Source organism: Megalopta genalis, unplaced genomic scaffold (genome assembly GCF_051020955.1).
Source record: "Megalopta genalis isolate 19385.01 unplaced genomic scaffold, iyMegGena1_principal scaffold0021, whole genome shotgun sequence".
Classification (NCBI taxonomy): domain Eukaryota; kingdom Metazoa; phylum Arthropoda; class Insecta; order Hymenoptera; family Halictidae; genus Megalopta; species Megalopta genalis.
The window spans coordinates 2,405,611-2,412,793 of record NW_027476091.1 but is presented as its reverse complement, the minus strand read 5'-3'; the positions used below and the strand labels follow the sequence as shown (position 1 = coordinate 2,412,793).

Below are 7,183 nucleotides of genomic sequence, written 5' to 3'. Positions count from 1 at the left end.
GAAACATGCCAACATTTGGTCATTGGGGTCAATTCCACCCATTCCATTGTTGTATTCAATCACGTAATTGGGTTTCAATTTGGTTCTAGCGTGTCTATCTCTCACCTCGGTCAATTCCACAGATGCGTATTTGGTTGCCAACATATAAACATCACGTTTATCGTTCCATTGTTACGAGCCGAGGGCCAGGCAGGTTGGGTGGCCGGAGGTTGCACGCAATTGGGATTTTTCATAGGGGTGCGTAGACCGGCCGATGCTTATTTCGGCATGGGTGGCTACGTTTAAGGTTGTAATTATTGGTATTAGACTGCCTCGTAACTTTGTAAGAAAAAGAAATAAAGATATACCTCTAGCGGTAAAGACATATCTTTGTGGGTTGTACCAACTACTGCTTCGAAATAGGAAATGGAAATAATTGAACTTGTAACCAAAGAAAACTGGTAAAAGCTAATTTATTACGCGTTTCCGGTTTTTACAAATGTATGTAGGTGTTCGCAGACTATCGCGCTCTCAGCTTTTCGCACTGAATCGGCGGGAGCTTCTGATTTGATGTCTACTACCCACTAGTTTGTTCGAAGGAGAATTAAGACTCGTCTCACTAGCGTTTCCACGTCGACGAATGACTCGAAACTATCCCGATTCCCGGTCGCGTTTAGGCCTTCATATAGCCAGATTTTCTCTGGAAAAATGGTAGTGGGGGTGTTCCTATGTGATCCGCTAGTAGCCGATCCGCCTCGATCCCTATATATACTCCGAGACTTCGTCCTACCCTTACGTCTAAGGCAAGGGCCCGCTAGGATAGCCTTACCGATGAGTCCTCTAGCGGGCCCCGGACGAAACGTCTCCCCACTCCTTTCCTTTACCACGACACACGAACTGCCGCCAAACTGGTGACCCCGACGTGATATGAACACACAACCTTTCTGATCAACCTACATCATTGTAAATATTGTACATAGTAGCTTTAAGGCTCTGATGTAGGTTGATCCAGCTGGGATCAGGATCAGGTAACGTTTGCACTACCTCGGGCATTAAACGCGGTCAAGTCGAGTAGAGCTACGCAGGCATCCTTACGACCGCGTCGATGCCCACGAGGTATAGCAAACACCTAGCATGGAGAGGACCTCCATCTTAGATATCGTTATCACTGGCAGGGGGGTATGTGGCGGCTACCTCCAGACCCGCCAGCAGAGGGCTCCTCTTCCCGCTAGTAGCCGATCCGCCTCGATCCCTATATATACTCCGAGACTTCGTCCTACCCTTATGTCTAAGGCAAGGGCCCGCTAGGATAGCCTTACCGATGAGTCCACTAGCGGGCCCCGGACGAAACGTCTCCCCACTCCTTTCCTTTTCCACGACATTCGAACAGCCGCCAAAAACCCGTTGCACGTTCTGTGTAGATATTCTCCTGGTTTTAATTTCTTTTTTAGAAGATCTTTCGGCATAGTTTTCCTGGTATTACGCACGGTACGAATAACATTTATCTTTTGATTGTGCAATTTCAGAAATAGAGCGGATGAGGAATACCATTTGTCCATATATAATGTGTATCCTTTATTTAGTACCGGTTTTGACACTTCCATCACAACATTTTCCGATGCACTGTCATTTAGGTCAATTTTGTCTTGGCCAATATATATTTTTAATTTGCTGCAGAATCCAGTTTTTGCTTCATATTATTTATATATTTTTATTAAAAACCTGGCTCGCGTTTGGATGGGTTACACTGTTTCTATGCCAAGCAGCCCTTATATTGCATCAATGACTCATCAATACTTATATATTGATCTGGTGTGTAAGTCTTATTGAATTTGTCGTTCCAATAATTAATAATTGGTCTTATCTTGTAAAGGCAGTCGTTGTTTTGGGCCGTTACATTATTTGCGAAATGATGTGATATTTGAGTGAATCTTTTCAACGGCATTACTGTACCAAATGTAGGAGTTTCTATCACTTCCCGGTCAATATTAGGTTTTTTGTCTTGCGTCATCAAAATACACAACGCAAAATAAGCGAACATCTCATTCTTGGTGACTGGAAACCAACGATCATCCATTTTCCTTCTTCTCCTATTGCTCATTATTTGTTGGGCATAAAAATTTGTTTGCGTAACTACAAGGACCAGAAAGTTTCGTCGAACACGGTAAAAAATAAATCTAATAATCTGTCATGTGTATCTAACTGATCTAAAACATAGTCTTTAACACCATGAGACTTGGAATATTCCTAAATTTTTATTATGGTTTCAGTTTCCTTCCAATTCCAGTCAATACTCGAATAAGATCTAGGATTTTCCTCTTCATCAGTATCATATATAATTAACCGCTTCGTTCTCACGGACGCGTAAACACGCGCCGCGCTACCGTTCACGCAGCCCCACAGACGCGTAAACACGCGCCGCGCTACCGTTCACGGAGTTTCACAGACGCGTAAACACGCGCCGCGATATCGTTCACGGAGTCTCACGGACGTGTACACACACGCCTACTGATTTGCTCCGTCTGGAGAGACTAAGTTTGTGGTTAGTACTAATTTGTAATTTCATTTAGTGTACGTTTGACTGTTCTGCAAAGATGACCACCATGCGACGATCTAGAAATCGAATTATTAGTGATAGTAGTAGTGAAAGTGAAAGTGCTGTGGAAAGTGATATGACTGACGAGGATGTTCCTTTGTGCGAAAGATGGAAAAATATTTTACGCCAAAGAAAATGGAATATTCCTACTGCCACGCAAAATTTTACGCCACAAGTTTGGAGGTACAGCGATTTACATCACGGTGTGTTACCCCAATCTGGTATATCAGAAGATAGTTCTTTTCTTCAAATCTTCAAATTTTTTTTTTGTGAAGAACTCATAGAGTTAATTGTGAAGGAGACTAATAAATACAGCCGAAAGCAAGGTTTCTCCAGATCTCAGTTTCATGTATCTAGTAATGATTTGCACTGTTTTTTTGCAATTATTATTCATATGAGTATTGTTCGCTTGCCGAAGATGTCCATGTATTGGAATACAAAGGCAATGTATAATTTTGTGTTTATTAGACAAATCATGTCAAAAAAAAAGTTTTTCAATATTTTGCGATTCCTTCATTTCACTAGTGTTGATGCAAATAATAATGAAATTAGAAAGACCGAAAAAATCCAATCCGTCATGGATATTCTTATTTGTCGTTTTCAAATGGCATATCGACCAAGACAGAACATTGTAGTCGACGAAAGTCTGTTATTATGGAAAGGCAGACTTTCTTTCAAGCAATACATTAGCAGCAAACGTGCAAGATTCGGCGTGAAATCATTTATTTTAGCCGAATCAGAGACAGGATATATTTATAATTTGAAATTATATGATGGACGCATATCAAATGAAGGACAGTCCAGATTAGGAAAGTCGGGTTCAATTGTAATGAATTTGTCAAGAAATTTATTAAATGAAGGACGAACCATATACTTAGACAACTGGTATACTTCCCCCGCATTATATGAGGAGTTACATAAATATAAAACACATGCGTGTGGTACCGTTCGAATGAATAGAAGAGGTTTGCCATGCGACGAAAAAATAAAAAAAATAAAAAGTTTGAATAAAGGTGAGCTGACAGTGCGCTATAACAAATTCATGACATTTAGTGCGTGGAAAGATAAAAGAGTGGTAGCGCTTCTCAGCACCGTACATACCCCAGAGTTGGTAGCCACAGATAAAGTTGATAAAAAAACGGGGCAACCCATTAAAAAACCAAACGTAGTGTTAGCTTATAATATGCACATGGGTGCTGTTGATCACACAGATCAAATTTTACATGGCATTGGATCATTTAGGAAAACAATCAAATGGTACAAAAAGTATTTCTTTTATTTATTAGATATTGCTATATGCAATGCACATGCAATTTGGAACTGCCTCCATGTAAACCGAAAAAGTTTGTGCGAAGTGAAAGAAGATTTAATATTGCAGTTACTAAATAACTACAACGATCCAACAGAGAATTTTCATCGGAAAGGAAGGAGGAATCATCTTCATCCATTGCGACTGCAATCTAGATGTTTCTTAAAAAAATTACAGCCAACAAATAAGAAATCTATGCCGATGAGACGGTGTGTATGGTGCAAGCAACAATCGATTCGCAAAGAAACCAGATATCATTGTATCAATTGTGATGTTGCATTATGTGCAGTTCCTTGTTTTGAATTATATCATACAGAGCAATAATAAATTTGAAATATTTTGAAATCAATGTTTATTACTTCTATATACCGTTTCCAAAATTAACACTTTTCCAAATTAAACTCTTTATCTAATACTAGCGTGTTTACACGTCCGTGAGACTGCGTGAACGATAGCGGGGCGCGTGTTTACGCGTCTGTGGGACTGCGTGAACGATATCGCGGTGCGTGTATACACGTCCATGAGAATGAACCGGTTAATATTCGTGCAGGATTCACCACTGGCACAATGACGCTGCTGACATCAGAATTTTCATCACTCTTTGTAACTATTTCTTCTACTCTTTCATTACTCTCACTTCTCCGCGAGGTAAGTGCTTTTTTACCAATTTTGCTTCTTTTCTTATACATGGTCGTGAGCTTAGTAAAATTATAAATAATGAAGAATATTACTTTCTGTAAAGGAGGCTGTTCGAAACGTATGCGCTTTGTACAACGGAATGGTACAAGCTGAAGAACGACTGAAACTTTCTTGGTCTCGCCAAGTGCCCATGTTTATTTAACTTAGAGATGTTATCTGTACCGCGGACCTGTAATACTATCCCCTAGGTAACATTTGGCCTATATGCCTAATGCCATTCGAGATAATCATACTTGGCCCGGGATTAGGACCACGATTCAGACTCGTGATATCTATGTTTGGCATTGAATTGTAGCACGAGTCAGACTCGTGATATTCAATTTTGGCACAAAATTTTCATCACGAGTCAGACTCGTGAAAGTAGTGCAAGGGGTTAATGTAGTAGGAGCTAATGCTGCAAAAGTTTTTAAAAATTTATATGACTCTTGGTTTGATGCAAAAGGAAATAAAAAACAGAGTTTAAAAAATTTTATTGCAGTCAAAAATAAGGCGAAGAGCTTTACGCTGCATGACTTATCTAGCATGTCAAGAGGACGGAAAAACGCACACTATGACGACCCACACATAGAAGAAAAACCATATACGTGTATTGGTTTTGGAGGTTTACATCCACTAAAACTGACGCTTTAATATCGAAGTGTGCAGTTCGCAAGTGGAAAAATTAGATTCCCAAACGACTAAACTCGAGGTCTTCGGTTGTAGAAATATCCGTTTTGCAGTTATTGAGGAGATATTTGCAATATTTGACCAGAGTGGTGTGTCAATCTCACGAGCATGACGTCACAAGGTGACCGCCGCTAACAATTTTTCGTAAACATCGAGAGATTTAGAGCTCGAATCGAAAATTCACAACCGAAGCAACCGAGATAAGGCATGTACAAAGGCAGTGGAGTGTATTTTCAGTTGTTTACTTACATAATTGAGACATACGGCTAGTGGATCTAAAACACTACCTCGAGGTTCCGACATTTTTCACTACTAGCGCCACAGTTCTCTTCCAACCAAAAAGATGCACCACAGACGAGCTTGTCGATGACTATAGTTAGTTACAGTCGATAATACAGATCGACAAGTTACATAGTTTTATACTTCCATCCAAAATATTTCGGACCAGGAAAAGGTGACATGCGGGGCAGTCTCCATACTCGAGCGGCACGGCAGTTACAGCAGCTACGCTCGTCGAATATTGTAAATATCTCAAGTATAATAAAAAAGTGGTCATTTCTGCAACCTTGGGCTTAGACTTTTCGAAATCGAAATATCCAACTCCCGAACTGCTCACTTGAATATTGGCACGTCCATCTTAGTTGATGTGAACAGTTGTCACGAAGATATTCTGCCACGCCCTAGGTTTCTTGACCAGGGGAAGGTGGCATGCGGAGCAGACTCGGACTCGTGAGCAGCACTTTTTGCAACATAATCTTTGAAAACATTAAAAAGTTCTGATTTGTGTTCCATTAAATATGTAACGCAATAATGAGTGTACTCATCTATGAATGTTACAAAATAATATTTGTTATTTATTGTGGAAGGATTAATTGTACCGCACACGTCCGAATGTGCTATAAACAAAGGTCCTTTTACATGATCTTTATCTTTATCCTTTTTAAATGGCAATCGTGCTTGTTTTCCTTTAATGCAAGCTTCGCATAAGTTATTATTTGGTATTATTTTATTTACCAATTCAATATCGCTAATCATATCTTTATTTCTTAACTCTAAGAATTTACCTTTTCCAATATGTCCCAAGCGTTCATGCCGTAGTTCAAAATTAGCTTTGATAGTGTTGTACATTTGGACTGAGTTTACTTGTTCATGCTTTATTTTCATGCTCCCATCATAACATGATGGAAGTGGTAATAATAAATGAGAAATTACATCTATCTCTTCTAATTTTCCTCCAGCTGCTTTCAATTCAGTGATTAGGCCATCAAATGTCGTGAAGTGTTTCATCAATGGGGTGTCACTTTGCAATTTTGTACTCAGTAATTTCTTTCGCAGAACCAGTTGAATGGCGAGACTTTTTCGCTTGTACAAATTGTCCAAATTTCTGAAGATTTCTCTCGCACTGTTTTCTGATTTCACGAAACATAGTAACGAGTCTGGCAGATTCTCTGTAATTATGCCTTCTGCTTTATCCCACTTCTCCGTTTTATTCAGTGGTAGTTCTTCGTCGATTACGTGCATAATATTTAGTTCTATCAGCACAGCACGTACACGGAATTTCGAAACACTGTATCGTTCACCATCGAACACTTTAATGTTTCGTTTTGTACCCGCACTTTCCATTCCATTGTTCTATAAGTATTTACAGTTTCTGTTTATGACATTAGAACGTTACACGTTAAGATAATAGCGTTCTCATTGCACAGTCCTTTTACACTTCCTTTGAATGTAAACTCGCTAATCAGAACGAAGGAGAGTCTCTCTGTAGCAGTACCAGACGAAGAAGTGTAGCGACCAGTCGTGCGCACAATAGGAACTTCAGTCCTCGTGCAAACGGCCAGCGTAATTTATGACTCTCCTTCGAAGAAGCTATTTTTGAGATGACAAGTCCCAAACCTTGACAGCACATGTTTGCAATAGAGTTTTTTAAGAAA

At 39.7% G+C, this 7,183-nt stretch overlaps 1 long non-coding RNA gene across 1 annotated transcript; it reads left to right on the top strand.

Moving 5' to 3' along the window:
• The first annotated feature begins 2,329 nt into the window (after positions 1–2,329).
• LOC117223468 (uncharacterized) lies at positions 2,330–4,229 on the top strand. The gene is made up of 2 exons (XR_013035100.1): positions 2,330–3,832; positions 3,954–4,229. It is a non-coding gene; the product is annotated as an uncharacterized LOC117223468 (long non-coding RNA).
• Positions 4,230–7,183: the final 2,954 nt, after the last annotated feature.